This window comes from Chiloscyllium punctatum, chromosome 4, assembly GCF_047496795.1.
Source record: "Chiloscyllium punctatum isolate Juve2018m chromosome 4, sChiPun1.3, whole genome shotgun sequence".
NCBI classification, from domain to species: domain Eukaryota; kingdom Metazoa; phylum Chordata; class Chondrichthyes; order Orectolobiformes; family Hemiscylliidae; genus Chiloscyllium; species Chiloscyllium punctatum.
The window spans coordinates 118,654,051-118,670,321 of NC_092742.1; the positions used below are offsets into that span (position 1 = coordinate 118,654,051).

General features: G+C 45.0%; 1 long non-coding RNA gene across 10 annotated transcripts in view; it reads right to left on the reverse strand.

The window, feature by feature from the left end:
• LOC140476635 (uncharacterized) overlaps positions 1-16,089 on the reverse strand; it is a 50,218-nt gene extending 34,129 nt beyond the window's left edge. For 4 of the 10 annotated variants that reach the window (XR_011960556.1, XR_011960553.1, XR_011960560.1 and 1 more), the window contains exons 1-4: positions 16,008-16,079; positions 14,010-14,165; positions 7,624-7,732; positions 4,994-5,093 (exon numbers count right to left, since the gene is read on the reverse strand). This is a non-coding gene — a long non-coding RNA (uncharacterized lncRNA). Of the gene's footprint in view, positions 1-4,547; positions 4,728-4,993; positions 5,094-7,623; positions 7,733-14,009; positions 14,166-15,599; positions 15,712-16,007 lie in introns of those variants that run through there. The other 6 variants (XR_011960558.1, XR_011960555.1, XR_011960561.1 and 3 more) reach the window with 5 other exon arrangements.
• Positions 16,090-16,271: the final 182 nt, after the last annotated feature.

Consider the following 16,271-nt stretch of genomic DNA (forward strand, 5'->3'; position numbering starts at 1 on the left):
TCTTATGTCATTGGTACCAATGTACAATGACCTCCCACTGGTCATTCTTTCCTTTGATAATATTCTGCTACCTGTCTGAAACATCCTTGACCCTGGCACCAGGGAGGTTCCACCCCAATCTGATGTCTGACTATCAGCTGCAGAAACAGCAGTCTGTGCCCAACTAGAAAGTCCCTTATCATCCTTGAGCGTTTGGAATCTGATATACCTCTCATTATAGTGGAGTCAATCTCAGTACCAGTAACTTGGCTGTCAGTGCAACATTCCCTGAAAGTCTATGACCACTTACATTATCCAAAACAGTAAACTTGTTTGAGATGGGGATATCCACAGGAGACTCATGGCTGAAAAGTTGTGTTGCTGGAAAAGCGCAGCAGGTCAGGCAGCATGAAAGGAGCAGGACGTTTCGGGCATAAGCCCTTTTCTAGCAAAACATTTTTCAGCTCTGATCTCCAGAATCTGCAGTCCTCACTTTCTCCACAGGAGACTCCTGCTCTACCTTCCTCCCTCTCCTACCTTTCCGATAGGTAACCCATCTACCTGACTGTATCGGCAGTTTTTCGGCCTGAAACTGCTACCTATCACACATCCCGACTCTTGTAAATTCATCATTACCATTAAGCACCGCTCCATCTGATCCATGTAATCCAAGAGGATTTGCATCACTTCCTGCAGGCTATCATCAGGATCATTCAAACTCCCCCTACTCTCCTCCAGGAAGTGCACATCACTGTACGAATGGCCATCTCTGCACCTTAATCTGTAGACCCAGAAAAAGGGCAGAGTCTTACAGCTTTACAGAAGACTACTCTCGAATACATTAGAACCTGTATTTTATATTTAAAACATTCAACCAAAAGATCATAACAGAGGCACTTAAACTAGTAAACACTCACCCTACTGAATGTTGCGGATTTTAAAAAGTAAAGCAGAGTAAGATTTACCTTTTAAGAGACTGAAACCCACTGAGCTGATCCCCGGCTGCGAGTCACAGACATACAGCACGGAAACAGACACTTCAGTCAAACTCGTCCATACCGACCAGATATCCGAACCTAATCTCGTCCCATTTGCCAGCACTTGGTCGATATCCCTCTAAACCCTTCCTATTCATATACCCATCCAGATGCCTATAAAAATGTTGCAATTGTACCAGCCTTCATAACTCCCTCTGGCAGCTCATTCCATAAACGCAACACCGTCGCATGAAAAAGTTGCCCCTTAGGTCCCTTTTATATCTTTCCCCTCTCACGCTAAATCTATACCCTCTAGTTCTAGATTCCCCCACTCCAGTGAAAATACCTTGTCTATCTATCTGATCCATGCTCATGATTTTAGAAACCTCTGAGATCACTCCTTAGCCTCTGACGCTCCAGGGAAAACAGCCCCAGCCTATACAGCCTCTCCCTATATCTCAAACCCTCCAACCCTGGCAAAATCCTGATAAATCTTTCGTGAACCTTTCAAGTTACACAACATCCGTGTGATAGGTGGAGAACAGAATTGTGCACAATATTGTAAGAGTGGCCAAACCAATGTCCTGAACAGCTGCAACATGACCTCCCAACTCTCTTCCTCAATACTCTGACCAATAAAGGAAATCATACCATATACCTTCACTATCCTATCTAACTGCGCCTCTACTTTCAAGGAGCTGTGAACCTGCACAACAAGGTCTCTTTGTTCAGCAACACTCCCCAGGACCTGACCATGATGTGTATCAGTCCTGCTAAGCTTTGCTTTTCCAAAATGCAGCACCTCGCACTTATCTGAATTGAACTCCATCTGCCACTCCTCAGCCCATTTGCCCATCTGATCAAAATCCCATTGAAATCTGAGGTAACCTTCTTCACTGTCCACTACACCTCCAATTTTGGTGCCACCTACAAACTTACTAACTATACCTCCCGTGTTCACATCCAATTCATTTATATAAATGATGAGAAGTAGTGGACCCAGCACCAATCCTTGTGGCATTCCACTCGTCACAGGCCTCCAGTCTGAAAAATAATCATCCATCACCACCACCCTCTGTCTTCTGCCTTTGAGCCAGTTCTATATCCAAATGGCTACTTCCGTGAGATCGAACCTTGCTAACCAGTCTCCCATGGGGAACCTTGTCGAACGCCTTACTGAAGTCCATATAGATCACATCTACTGCTCTGCCCTCCTCAATCCTCTTTGTTACTTCTTAAAAACCAGATCGAGTCTGTGACACATGATTTCCCATGCAGAACGTTATGTTGACTATCCCTAATCAGTCTGTGCTTTTCCAAATTCACGCAAATCCTGTCGCTTCGGGCTCCCTCCAACACCTCGTCTAGCACAGCATCTGTAGTTCCCAGGTTTGTCCAAACCGCCCTATTCACCAAAGCCATGTCCTGTCCCCTTTTTGCCTTACTGATTTTATTCTGAAGTATGCTCCTGTTGCCTTTATACTCGAAGGATGTTTGTGATTTTTGGACTGGAATAAATGCAAAATATTACATCTTGGTGAAACTAACGAGGGCAGGAATTACACTGATTAAAAGTTTGGCCTCGGATAGTGATTTGAAACAAAGAGACCGAGGGGTTCAGATCTTTGAACTATGTGTCACATGCAGACAGGGTGGTTCAGAAGGGCTTTAGCACATTTGCCTTCATTGCTCAGATCTTTGAATATAGGAGTTAGGACGTTATGATGAGGTTGTACAAGATGTTGGGGAGGCCTCTTCTGGAATACTGTGCCCAGTTCTGGTTGTGCTGTTATAGGAAGGATATTATTAAATCGGAGCAGGTTCAGAAGAGATTTACCAGGATGGTAATGGGAACGGAGGGATTGAATTATAAGCAGTCTGGATAGGCTGGGTCCTTTTTCACAAAAGCACAGGAGGCTGAGGGGTGACCTTATTAGAGGTTTATAAAATCCTGAAGAGTTTTGGTAATGTCAACAGCAGGTGCCCTTTCCAGGAGGGGGCGCGATTCAAGATTGGGGACATACTTTTTAAAGTGAGAAAAGGAAGGTTTTAAAAAGAAGTTCTGGATTTTATTTTTTGTTTCTGGACAGAGAGTGGTTTACACGTGGAATAAACTTGCAGAGGACATGGTAGCTGTGAATACAATTACAATTTCAGGGTGGCACAGTGGCTCAACGGTTAGCACTGCTACCTCTCAGCGCCAGGGACACAGGCTCAATTCCTGTATTGGGTGACTGTCCATGTGGAGTTTGCATATTCTTCCCCATGACAGCGTGGGTTCCTCCAGGTGCTGCCGTTTCCTCCCACAATCCACAGATGTACAGGGGAGGTGAACTGGCCGTGCTCAATTGCCCATAGTGTTCAGGAATGATTGGGTTGAGTGAATTAGTCAGGGGTAATTGTAGAGCAAAAGGGTAGGGGAATGGGATTCTAATAGGAAAAAAACATTTGGACCTGTATATTTGGAGCCATAGAGAATGCTCGGATGGACTTAGACCAAGTGGAGGCAGATGAGATTAGTTCAGTTCAAATTTATGGTCGACACGGACTGGTTGGACCACAGGGTCTGTGTCGATGCTGTGTAACTTTATGACTCGTTATCTCTGTAAATTCCTCTATGTTTGGAACTCTCCCTATCAGTGCCACCTCATCCAGCCTTACAAATCTTCCTCATCTCTATAATTCCTCTCCAGCCTCAAAATCCAAAAATCTCTATCACAAATATCTCTATCTCTGTAACATCCTCCATCCTCACAATCCTTTCCAACTTGCATCTCCTCCAGCTTCATTATCCTCCCCATGTCTAATCCCCTCCAGTCTCTCAAAGCTCTGCTATATGTGCCTTTCGTTATTTCCAGCTTTCAGGATGCCCAATGTTTATTTCTCACTTGATAATAGCCCTTTACAATTCCTGCGCTGAGCTTCTGAATTTCCTCTTAAACCTTTGCGTCTCACTTTCCTCCCAAGAAAATCGACCAATCACATGTCATCTATTCTAGAATCACCTTTTCTGACCTGATGTCCAATGGAGCCTGTCATATTCTTATAATAAACATCTCAGCGGTCTACAGAACAGGAAAACGCTCTGGTGGTCCATCGAGTCTGTGAGAAAGAAAACTACCACCGAACTATCCTCATCTATTTTCCAGTACTTGTGGAAAAGTGTCATCTATCATGGCATAGCAAGTGCACACTAAATACATCTCAAGTGTTTTGGGGATTTATGTCTCCCACCCTCACAGACAGTGAGGTTTAGTGCAACTGGTGCTCGATGATGACATCACCCACAGGAACACAGAGCAGCTGGGTCTGTGCAAACCAGAGATCGCCCACAAATTGGGAAGGTTGGCAGGGTCCCTGAGAGGGGGCACAGGAGAGTTACCAGGATGGTTCAAGGAATGGGGGATTTTAGTTGCAGGGACATGGGTGTTGTTAATACATATCAAGAATATCCATCTATAATAGATGGACTCTCATTCTCAACCTCTCCCCTTGCCTGGGCTGTGGTAACCTTCAGGTTAAACCACCACCAGACATCTCTCCCTAATAAGAGAGCAGCCCTATGGTCTGGTAGGACAATACTGACTTTACCTTTTACACAGTGATGCCACTGTGCACCGGGGGTGGAGAGAGGGAATGCTGAAGGTGGTGGATGGGACACCACTCAGGCACAGTGCTTTGTCCTGGAGGATGTTCGCTTTCTTTAATACTGTTGAGGGCTGCACTGATGCAGGCAAGTGGAGAATGTTCCAACACGATCCTGATGTGTGCCTTATAGAGAGCAAACAGACATTGGGGAATCAGGTGTTTGGGAAAACAGATTGTTCTCCTTGTAGCAAAGGAAATTGAGGGAAGCTGAGAGACAAGTGCTTACAAAACATATACATCAGGATGTTAAACCTTACACTCATCAACTCATCATAAAAGGATTACTGGACACATATTGAAGATTTCGGGGAAATTTATTGACAGGACGGTTTGATTCAAAGGAGAATTTTTATGCAGAAAATGGAATTGAGCTGGAAAAAAATACTCACACACAGTGCAAATATCCAGGTCCTGATGAATGGAGTAATTCAATCAGAGTTTGGTGTTACAATTACTGAGATTGCCATCTGAATATCCACCTGTAGTATCCTGTAATACAAGTTTATAAAATCTGTCACTGTCAGGTCAGGTTAGAAACTCGCACCATCCCCTCCTCCTGGCCCAGGATGACTGTACACATTACCCCTTGTGGAGGTCAGCAGTCAGTTCAGGGGGAAATCTATGTGGGTTTCTATGAGTTTCCACCTTGGGACTTCATGTGACTGAACAGGACAGATCTTTGACACATGGGACAGAATGTTGCAAGAGTCAGTGAGATGCGGACAGCAGGATTTTCTTCCTTTTCTATCCTTCCGTGCTGCCGCTGTGCCTCATCAATAAGACATGGGGGGGGCGGGGGGGTGAAAGGCTCATGCAGCTTGATGGGCAAGTTGTCTCCATTCTGACCAATGGGCAGCAAGATCCTCCCAGTCACTCCAAAGAGTCTCTCTGAAGACAGCAACTCAGCATGCTTCCCACTGTCCGGTGCTCCCTGGAAAGATTCAGAAGAATGAGGGGGGTATCTCCTGGAAAATGTAGAACAGTAAACTTCTAAAAAGATTATAAACAATTTAAAGAGAGGGATTCGGAGAAGTGGACAAGTTGGTAAATGGAGCATAACTTGGGATACTGTGAGGTTGTTCATTTTGGAGGAGGTAATAAAAGAACAGAGGACTATTTAAATGATGGAAACTGTAGAAAGCTGCAACACAAAAGGGACCGGGGGGTAACTGTACAGGAAACACAGAAAGCTAGCACACAGTTACAACAGGTCATCAGGAAGGGGAATGGAATATTGTTCCTGATTTCAGGGGATTTGCAGTAGAAGAGTTTCGAATATATTCCTGAGAGCCACTTTATATAGTGCGAGTGAGACCACATCTGGAGTAATGAGAGAAGGTTTGGTCCTTTATTTAAGGAAATACATCACTTCATCGGAAGCATTTAGAGAAGATTGACTGGGATGATACCTGGTTTGCAGGGACTATCTTTTAAGAAAAGGCTGAAGAAATTGGGACTTGACTCATTGGATTTGGGGGAGAATGAGAGGGGATCTTATTGAAACATATAGGCTTATTAAGGGGTATTACAGGGTAAATACTGAGAGGATGTGTCCCATCATGAGGGAACCTAGAACCAGACTCTGGGTCAGTTGCAGAATCAAGGACTGGATTAGTGGTGCTGGAAGAGCACAGCAGTTCAGGCAGCATCCAACGAGCAGCGAAATCGACGTTTCGGGCAAAAGCGTTTTTACCTGCAGAATCAAGGGTTCTGTTTTAGATTTGTCAACTTTAATGCAACACAGACATGGGTAAGGGGTTTCAGTAGCAATGGAGCTGGGGTGAGGTGGAGAAAAATACCATTTTAAGAGATTGGAATTCCTGGTGTTTGCGATTGTGTAGATGTCTGATCAGAAGGTCACCTTGGGGTCAGAATATGAGAGCAATATTGTGAAGTTCTGCCTCAGGCATTTCCCAGTGAGAGGGAGGGGCTCAGCAGTAAGGGAAAGGAATTTGTAATAGCAACTGAAGGCATTGGGTTTAACCATTGCAGTGTTTCATTGGAGGAAATTGCAGCCAATTGAGTGGTAAGCAGTTTGATGAATGAGTAACAGTGGAGCAATGGAGAGGGATGATAGGGAGAGAGAGCTGGGCATTGTCAGTGTACATGGGAAACCAATACGATGTCACCTCCTGGCAGTATGTAGGTGAGATACAGGAGGGGACAAAGATAGATCCTGGATGGACACCACATATGAGGAATTCAGAAAGGAAAGGGAGAGTGGAGATGGAGCAGGATTTTCCAACAACCTTGAGGTCAAATATTCGTTCTTAGCAGAATTGGAGAGAAGGACATAACCAGAAAAGACAGACAGAACAACGAACAATATTTGTGATTTGGTGAGGGGGAGTGATGAGGAGAAACCAGACTCCAAAACTGCTATTTCTACATCAGTGACATCACCAACTCCACCCTAGTCTCAGCCCATTTACTGAAATACTCGTCCATCCCTGTGTTATCTCCAGACTTCGTTATCCAAACACACTCCTGGCCAGCCTCCCACATTCAACTTACATATAAGCTCAAGAATATCTAAAACCCTACTGCCCAAGAGCTCACTTGTACCAAAGCTTGTTGATCCATCAAAAGGCTCCTATTAACAAGCAACAATTTAATATTCTCTCCCGTGATGTAATTCCTGGCTGTGAACATCCCTGTCTCCCTGCACCACACAACCTGAGAGACCCCGATAACTCATTTTCTTTCAGACTCCCAAAGATGCATTTATTCATTGCTTCACCTGTCTGGCTGTTTCGACACGGTCAAGGGAACACAGTCTGGAATTCACTCCCTGACCCTCTCAGACCTGCTTTCCTCCTTTAAGGTATTCCTGAAAACCTGCTTATTTGGCAATACTTTTGATCACCTGACCCAATATCTCCATCAGAATGGGGATATGTCAGAAATTCTCAATTTCTGTGAAATTATAAAAACGATAAAAATACAAACCGTTGTTGATTTGCACACACATTGTCAACTCTTCACTGTCGCAGAGTGAATAATCTGTAACATCTCTTACCCAAGAACATTGTGGGAGCACCTTCACCACACGAACTGCAGCTGGACAAGGAAGTCAAACATCACCCTCTCCACAGGCAATGGGACTCTGGCATTAATCACTGGTGTCTCTGGAGAGAGAAACACATAGTTGATATTTCAGGGAGTGCTAAATGCATTACAGGAAGTGAGAATGTTACAGAATTTGATGGTCAGAAATGGAAGGAAAATGCACTCTTTTGTTGAAAAAAAGAATTATTCACTGGCAAAGATACTGTGGAAAATTTAGTCCGTTTAGAGAGCAGCACATTGTCAGGGGTTGGGCAGCAGAGGAAAATTAACTTACAAAAGGTCTGTGAAGGTAACAGTAAAACACTAAACAAGCCAAACAGCCAGTGACCAAAGACTTGAACTCCCCTTCCCGCTCCACCAAAGATATGCAGGTCCTGGGCCACCTCCACCGCCAAATCCCAGGCATCTGATGCTTGGACGAAGAATGCCTCATCATCGATGTTCAGATCCTCCAACCACATGGGATCAATGTGGATTTCACCAGTTTCCTCATTTCCACTCCCCCCACCTTGTCCCAGATCCAGCCTTCCAACTCGGCACTACCCTTTTGACCTGTCCTACGTTTCCATATTCCTTCCCACCAATCGGCTGCTGCCTGACCTGCTGTGCTTTTCTAGCATCACACTCTTTGACATTGAAAACATCCTGACTCTGACACTGTGTAAATCCTGCCCTATCACTCCCTGCCAAGGAAGGCTGTGCATGTGTCCCCCTACAGCTTGCCCCTCTCAAAGTTGGCAGCCACACACGTGTCCCGTGGATCACTGCCCCCAGTAAAGATGGCGGTGATCACTCACGCCTTTCACCATTTGAAGCATTTTCCCGTTTGCCACAAACACGGGCCTGGGATTTTCAAATTTGTGTTTTCCGATGTGCACTAAGTTCTGTAAAACCTCTCAGACCGCTCCATTAAAATTTCCTTCTCTTCCTGGTCAATATGTCTTTCCTTAACCATGCCCTGCACCTTCACACATTTCCAATGGCTTGGTCACAACATCACAGTGCTGCCAGTGAAGCTTATCACGTGGTATCATTTTATTCCTGATGACGGGCTTTTGCCCGAAATGTCAATTTCGCTGCTCATTGGATGCTGCCTGAACTGCTGTGCTCTTCCAGCACCACTAATCCAGAAGCTTATCACGTGGTTGAGTGTAGCCACGCCCCTCATTCACTCAGACCAACCGGCACTACCTTGTCTTCCAGCCCCGTCCCCATCCTCTTATCGGTCCTGCACTGAGATCAATCACCAGAGGCCCTTTGTGGGCTGGAGCATGCTCAGTGCTTCCTGCTTTTGCTGCTGTTCATCAGGTATAAGAGAGAGTGTTCATTCCTGTTTCTCCTAATGTCAGACATTAACAACAATGACCTGCATTGTATGGAGTCTTTCACACTGACAATTCTCCTAAAGTGCTTCACGAATGCTGGAAACATTGATTAAAGAGAACAACTTTAAGATACATCTTTGAGGAGTACAGAGGAGGTTGGGAAGGATATTGAAGAGGTTTTTAGATCAGACAAACCATCTAAAGAGCAACCCACCCAGACCCATTCCCCTACATCTAACACGACGGGCAATTTAGCATGGCCAATTCACCTAACCTGTACATTTTTGGACTGTGGGAGGAAACCAGAGCACCCGGAGGAAACCCACGCAGACACTGGGAGAATGTGCAAACTCCACACAGACAGTTGCCTGAGGTGGGAATAAAACCCGGGTCTCTGGCGCTGAGAGGCAGCAGTGCTAACCACTATGCCACCATGCCGCCCATCTGCAACTGTTCTCTGCAGCTCCAATCATGGAGTGATGTCTGTGGAGAACAGCTTACAATGGAGACAGTTAGTGGCTAACCATAGTTTAGCAACCCCATGCCCTAGCCTCCTACCCCACACCCCAGTCCTTGTTCTCACAGCCTGTCATTACACACTACCTATGGTTAGCCACTAACAGTTTCCATTAACAGCTAGTCACCCTCCCCAGCCAGATCGTTGTCCACTCCTTTATCTAACCCTTCTTCTCGCTCTATCCCCACCTATCCTTTACTCCTTACATCCTCCCCTAAACCCTACCTTCTGCATATAAACCAACATTTTTTCTCTCAGTATCAGTTCTGAGGAAGGGACACTGGGTCTGAAACTTTAACTCTGATTTCTCTTCACAGAAACTGCCAGACCTGCTGAGCGTTTCCAGAACCTCCTGGTTGTTGTTTCTGATTTACATCTTCCGCAGTTCTTTTGGTTCTAATTTCCCGGGAGTTTGTAATTCAGGTCCCACAGCCTCTGTCCCAGTCTCTGCTGTCTCTCCCAACCCCAAACAATGACACTGCACCTGCACAGTTCATGGACAGGTGTCATCTTGCTGGCCACACCCCTCATTCACTCCTATTGGCTGCAGGACCACACAGACTTTCCTCCCATTGGTCTGGAGCTGCCGTCAATCAGCCGGGCCCCATTGTGATGAGAGTGGAGGGCTAATCCCTCTCTCTGCCCTGGGATGAGCTTCATCATTCACAGTGAATGGGGCAGTATCACAGAGCACAGGGCCTGGGGGCTATTCAGCCCATTGGGGCTGTACTCTCTCCCTCTGGAGATGCTGCAAATCTGTCCCATTTCCCCTCCTATTTGCCCACAGCCCCCCAAATATTTCCTTAAAAATTAAAATTCCAAGTCTCTTTCAGAATACCTGCTGAATCTGTGTCGTTCAGAATGTTCCAGATGCTCAGAGCTTACTGAGTACAATAATGTTCACATTTTCACTTTGTATTATTTGCCAATTACTTGAAAGTAGTTACTAAAAGTTGTGACAGTGTTATCAATTCCTCTCTCTCCACAAATTCAAGACCTTGGAACCAAATCTGCACCAGGTCGAAATCACTGCTTCAGCTTCTCAGCTCCAAGGACAATTATCTGTGCTGCAGCTTGCTCTCCACAAAAGAGGAACGCATCTTAGTTTATTAACACCATAAACATGTGCAGCACAGAAACAGAACTTCGGTCCAATTCATCCATGCCAACTAGGAATCCTAAACTACTGGAATCCCATTTTCCAACTGTTGGCCTGTATCCATCAAAATCCTTACAGTTCACGTACCCATTCAGATGCCTTTTAAATGTTGTGATTTTATCAGCCTCCACTACTTCATCTGGCAGCTCATTCCATACATACACCACACTCAGCTTGGAAACGTTGCCCTTAGATTCCTTTTAAATCGTTGCCCTCTCAACCATGTGCTCTAGTTTTGGACCCACCTAACCTCAGGAAAAAGAACCCCGGCTGCTCACCTTATCCATGCCTCTCGTGATTTTATAAATCTCCATGAATCACCTCTCAGTCTTGGACTCTGCAGGGAAATTAACCCCAGCCTATTCAGCCTCTCCCTGTAGCCCAAATCCTCCAAATCTGGCAACGTTTTTGTAAATCCTGTCCGAACCTTTTCACGTTTCACAACATCCTTCCCAGAACAGGGAAATTCAAACTGAAAACAGAATTCGAGAAGTGGCTTAATCAATGTCTTTTAAATGTTGTAATTGTACTCGCCTCCACCCCTTCCCTTGGCAGCTCACTCCAAACATGCACTGCCCTCAAACTGTCCAACTCTGGCAAAGTCCTTGCAAACATTTTCTGAAAAGTTTCAAGCTTCACAACATCATTCCTGGAACAGGGAGATTGGAACTGAAAACAGAATTCCAGAAGAGCCTTAATCAATGTCCTGTACAGCCATAACATGAGGAAGAGCATAACAAACGCTGCATTCACTCCCTTACCTACCTGTGACTCTACTTTCAAGGAACTATGAACCTGCACTCCATGGTCTCTTTGTTCAGCAACACTTCCCAGGACCTTACCAGCAAGTGTATAAGTCCTACCCTGATTTGCCTTTCCAAATTCCAACAACTAACATTTATCTAAATTGAACTCTATCTGCCATTCCTTGCTCCACTGGCCCATCTGATCAAGATCCTGTTGTATTCTGAACTAACCTTCTTCGCTGTCCACTACACCTCCAATTTTGGTGTCTTGTGTAAAGCTACTAACCATGCCTCATATATTCACATCCAAGTCATTTATCTAAGGACCCAATAATCGATCCTTGTAACACACTGCTGCTTACAGTCCTCCAGTCCACAAAGCAAACCTCCATCATCACCCTCTGTCTCCTACCATCAAGCCAGTTTTGTACCCAAATGGCTTGTTCTCCTTCATTCCATGTTATGTAACCCTGCTAACCAGTCTGCTTTGTGGAACCTTGTTGAATGTCCATATAAACAACGTTCACAGCCTGGTTTAATCAACTTTCTTTGTCACTTCAAAACATTCAGTCAAGTTAGTGAGACACGATTGTGCACGTACAAAGATACATTGACAACAGTCAGTGATTATTCCTTACTTTTCCAAATAGATGGATATCCTGTCCCTAAGAATCCCTTCCAACAACTTGCCTGCCACTGACTTCAGGCTCACTATTCTCTTGTTCCATGGCCTCTCCTTATCACCTTTTTAAAATAATGGCACCTCACCTGTCACGATCAATGATACAAATACCTCAGGAGAGGCCCAACAATCACTTCCCTAGATTTCCAGAAAGTTCCAGGATACATCTGATCAGGTCCCAGGGCTTTATCCACCTTGATGCGATTCAAGACATCCAGTAACACCTCCACTGTAACATGGATACTTTTCAAGTTCTCTCTGTTTATTTCCCCAAACTCTCGAGCTTCCAGATCTTTCTCCAGTAAAAATGACGTGAAATATTTGCATATCTTTCCCACCCCCGGTGGTTCCATAGACAGCCTTGTTAATCTTTAAGGGGTCCTATTCTATGGTCCAGTTCATCTTTTGTCTGTGATATATTTGCTTAATCTCTGATTTCTACTTAAACCATTTCCTGAAGCTATTTCATGTCAAACACCATCAGCAGCAAGCAACTGAGCGAAACGATCCCACAACCAAAAGATCAGATCGGAGCTCTGCAGCTCTGCCACACCCAGTTGTGAACAGTGATGGATAATTAAACAACTCACTGTAGGAAGTATCACAGATATCCCCACCCTTACTGATGGAGGGGCCTCACACAACCCTAACCCTATCGCACCAGATAAGACAACAGCATTTGCAGCAATCTGCAGCCAGAAGTGCAAAGTGGGATGATCCATCTCAGCCTTCTCCAGTGGTTTCCAACATCACAGATGTGAGTTTTAAGCCAGTTTGATTCAGTTTGAATAACATCAAGAAATGGTTAAGTAGTGCAAAGGCTACAGGCCCTACCAATATTCTGGCAATAATACTGATGGTTTGTGCTCCAGAACTTGCCACCCACCAATCCACGTCCCGCTCCAGCACTGGCATCTACCGACAATGTGGAACATTGCCCAGGGATGTTCAACACAAAAACACAGGGCAATCCAACCCAGGCAAGTTCCATCTATCAGTCCACACTCGATCAGCAGTAAAGTGATGGAAGGTGTTATGAACAGGGCTACCAAGCAGCAGCTGCTCAGCAACAGTCAGCTGAGCGACACTCATTTTAGGCTCCACCAGGGCCACTTAGCTCCCGATTGTGTTACCGCCCTGATTCACAATCTAACAACTAACTGAATCCCAGAGGTGAGGTGAGGGTGACAGCCCAGTCCCACTACAAGACCACTATTTCTAGCTGTGTCCACCCTTGTCTCAGCTCATATACTCTCATCCACCTTGTGTTATCTCCAGACTTCAGTATCCAAACATACTCCTGGCCAGCTTCCCACATTCAATACCCCAGTAATCTTAAGAAAAACGAAATCTCTGCTGCCCAAGTACTCCCTCGTACAAAATATTGTCAATCCATCAAAAGGCTCCTATTCGTAATCTACAACATACAGCCACAGAGATGTACAGCATGGAAACAGACCCTTCAATCCAACCCATCCATGCCGACCAGATATTCCAACCCAATCTAGTCTCACCTGCCAGCATCCGGCCCACATCCCTCAATTTAAAATTCTCACCCTTGATTTAATTCCTGATTATGATCATCCCTAACTCACTGCATCACACATCCTTGAAGACTTCGACAACCCATTCTGTTCGAGACTCCCAATGATCTGTTAATTCATTACTTCACCTGTGTGGCTGCTTTTACAGTTGTCAAAGCAACATTTTCTGAAATTCGCAGCCAAACCCTCACAGGTTTGCTTTCCTCCTTTAAGACATTCCTCAAAGTCTGCTTATTTGGCAATGCTTTTGGTCACCTGACCTAATATCATCAGTCTCTGACCTTATGTCTAAAGTTCCCAATAATATTTTTGTGAAATTATAAGGATAATAAAACTACAAACTGTTCTTGATTTGGAAATTACCTTCAAATCATCACTGTTGCTGTAATGAATACTCTGTCATGTCTCTTACCCAACCACACTGTGGGAGCACCTTCACCACATAAACTGCAGCTGTACAAGAAAGTCAAACATCACCCTCTCCATAGGCAACAGGGCTTTGACATTCATCACTGGTTTCTGTGGAAGGAGAAACACAGTTGATGTTTCAGGGAGTGCAAAACAGATTACAGGGAATGAAAATGATGCAGAATTTGAGTGTCAGAAATGGAAGGAAAATACACTTGCTTATTGGAAAAAAAGAATTCTTGACTGTCAAATATTTTCCAGAAAAAATTAATAAGCAGCACATGGTCAGGGGCTGGGCAGCAGAGAAAAATTAACTTACAAAAATGTCTGTAAAAGTAATCGTGAAATACTAAACAGACCAAAAATACACCCATTGTTCGATACTGAGCAAGCTAGATATTGACAAAGTGGTCATAAGGGAGCCCAGAGATGAAGCAGAGCTGTATAAGCTGTTATGATCCCACAGTCATAGAGATGTATAGCACCGACAAAGACCTTTCGGTTTAACTCATCCATGCCAACCCGGTATCCGAACCTCATCTATTCCCATTTCCCAGCACTTGGCCCATATCCCTGTAAACGCTTCCTAATCATATCATGTGTCTATTTAGATGCCTTCAACAAGTTTTAATTGTACTAGCCTCCACCACTTCCTCTGGCAGCTCATTCCACCCACCGCATGAAAGAGTTGCTCTTTAGCCCCCTTTGAATTTTTGCCCGTTCACCCTAAAGCAATGTCCTCTACTTTTGGACACCACTACTCCAGGGAAAACACCTTATTCATTTACCCTGTTCATGCTCCTCATGATTGTATAAACCTCCATAACATCACCACTCAGCCTATGGCACTCCAGGGAAAACAGCCCCAGCCTTTTATGCCTCATCCTGTAGCTCAAATCCTCCAACCCCAACAACATCCTTGTCAGTCTTTTTTGAAACCTTTCAAGTTTCACAGCACCCTTCTGATAGGAGGCAGGCCAGAACTGCACACAATATTCCAAAAGTGGCCTAACGAATGTCCTGTACAGCAACATGACCTCCCACATCCTATACTCAATGCTCTAACCAATAAAGGAAAATACACTGAACACCTTCTTCATCATCCTATCTACCTGCAACTTGACTTGCAAGGACTATGATCCTGCAGTCCAAGGTCTCTTTGTTCTGCAAGCGTCTCCAGGGCCTTGCCATTCAGTGTATAAGTCCTGGGCTGAAAAACGTGTTGCTGGAAAAGCACAGCAGATTAGGCAGCATCCAAAGATCGGGATAATCGACATTTCAGCCATGAGCCCTTCTTCAGGAATCCTCATGCCCGAAATGTCGATTCTCCTGATCTTTGGATGCTGCTTGACCTGCTGCGATTTTCTAGCAACACATTTTTCAGCTCTGATCTCCTGCATCTGCAGTCTTCACTTTCCCCTAGTGTATAAGTCCTGCCGTGACTTGCTTTTCCAAAATGCAGCACCTCACATTTATCTAAATTAATCCGTATCTGATCAATATCTCACTGGAACCTGAGGTGACCTTCTTCACTATGCACAATACCTCCAATTTTGAATGACCTGCAAACTCAGTTACGACAGCAAGCCATTTAAATGAATGACGAAACAAATCCAGAAATAAACATCCACTTCTCTGAGTTTGAATGTGCTCTGTGTAAATCCTGCCCAATGACTCTGTACCAGAGAAAGGCTGCACATGCGCCTGGCTGCACCTTGCCCCCTACAAAGATGGCGGCCGCGCACGTGTCCAATGAATCGTTGCCCTGAATAAAGATGGCGGCGCTCACTCAGGCCTGCAGCCGCGCTGAGGCAATTTCCCGTTTACTACAAACACGGGACTGGGACGTTCAAATTTGTGTTTTCCAACGTACACAACATGTTTGTAAAACCTCTCCCCTCGTAGCAACAGTTTTTCTCCCGTTTCCCTCTGTTTATTTGTTTCTTTCCTTACCGTATCCTTTCGCTCCATAACTTCCTGAGAATTCATTACAGCGACTCGCCGCTGTGCGCGAGGGTGATCACGTGGTTTAGTCTAGTTCTGCCCCTAGTTCGCTTTGATTGGTTGGAGGAGCAACCACCCGCCAGGTCCTCCAGTTCCGCCCACCGTCCTTTCATTGGTCCGGTGCTGACATCAATCAACCGAGGTCCCTTTGTTGGCTAAAGCATGCGCAGTGCGTCCTGCTTTTGCTAATGTGTTGGGTAATGTGATGGAGAG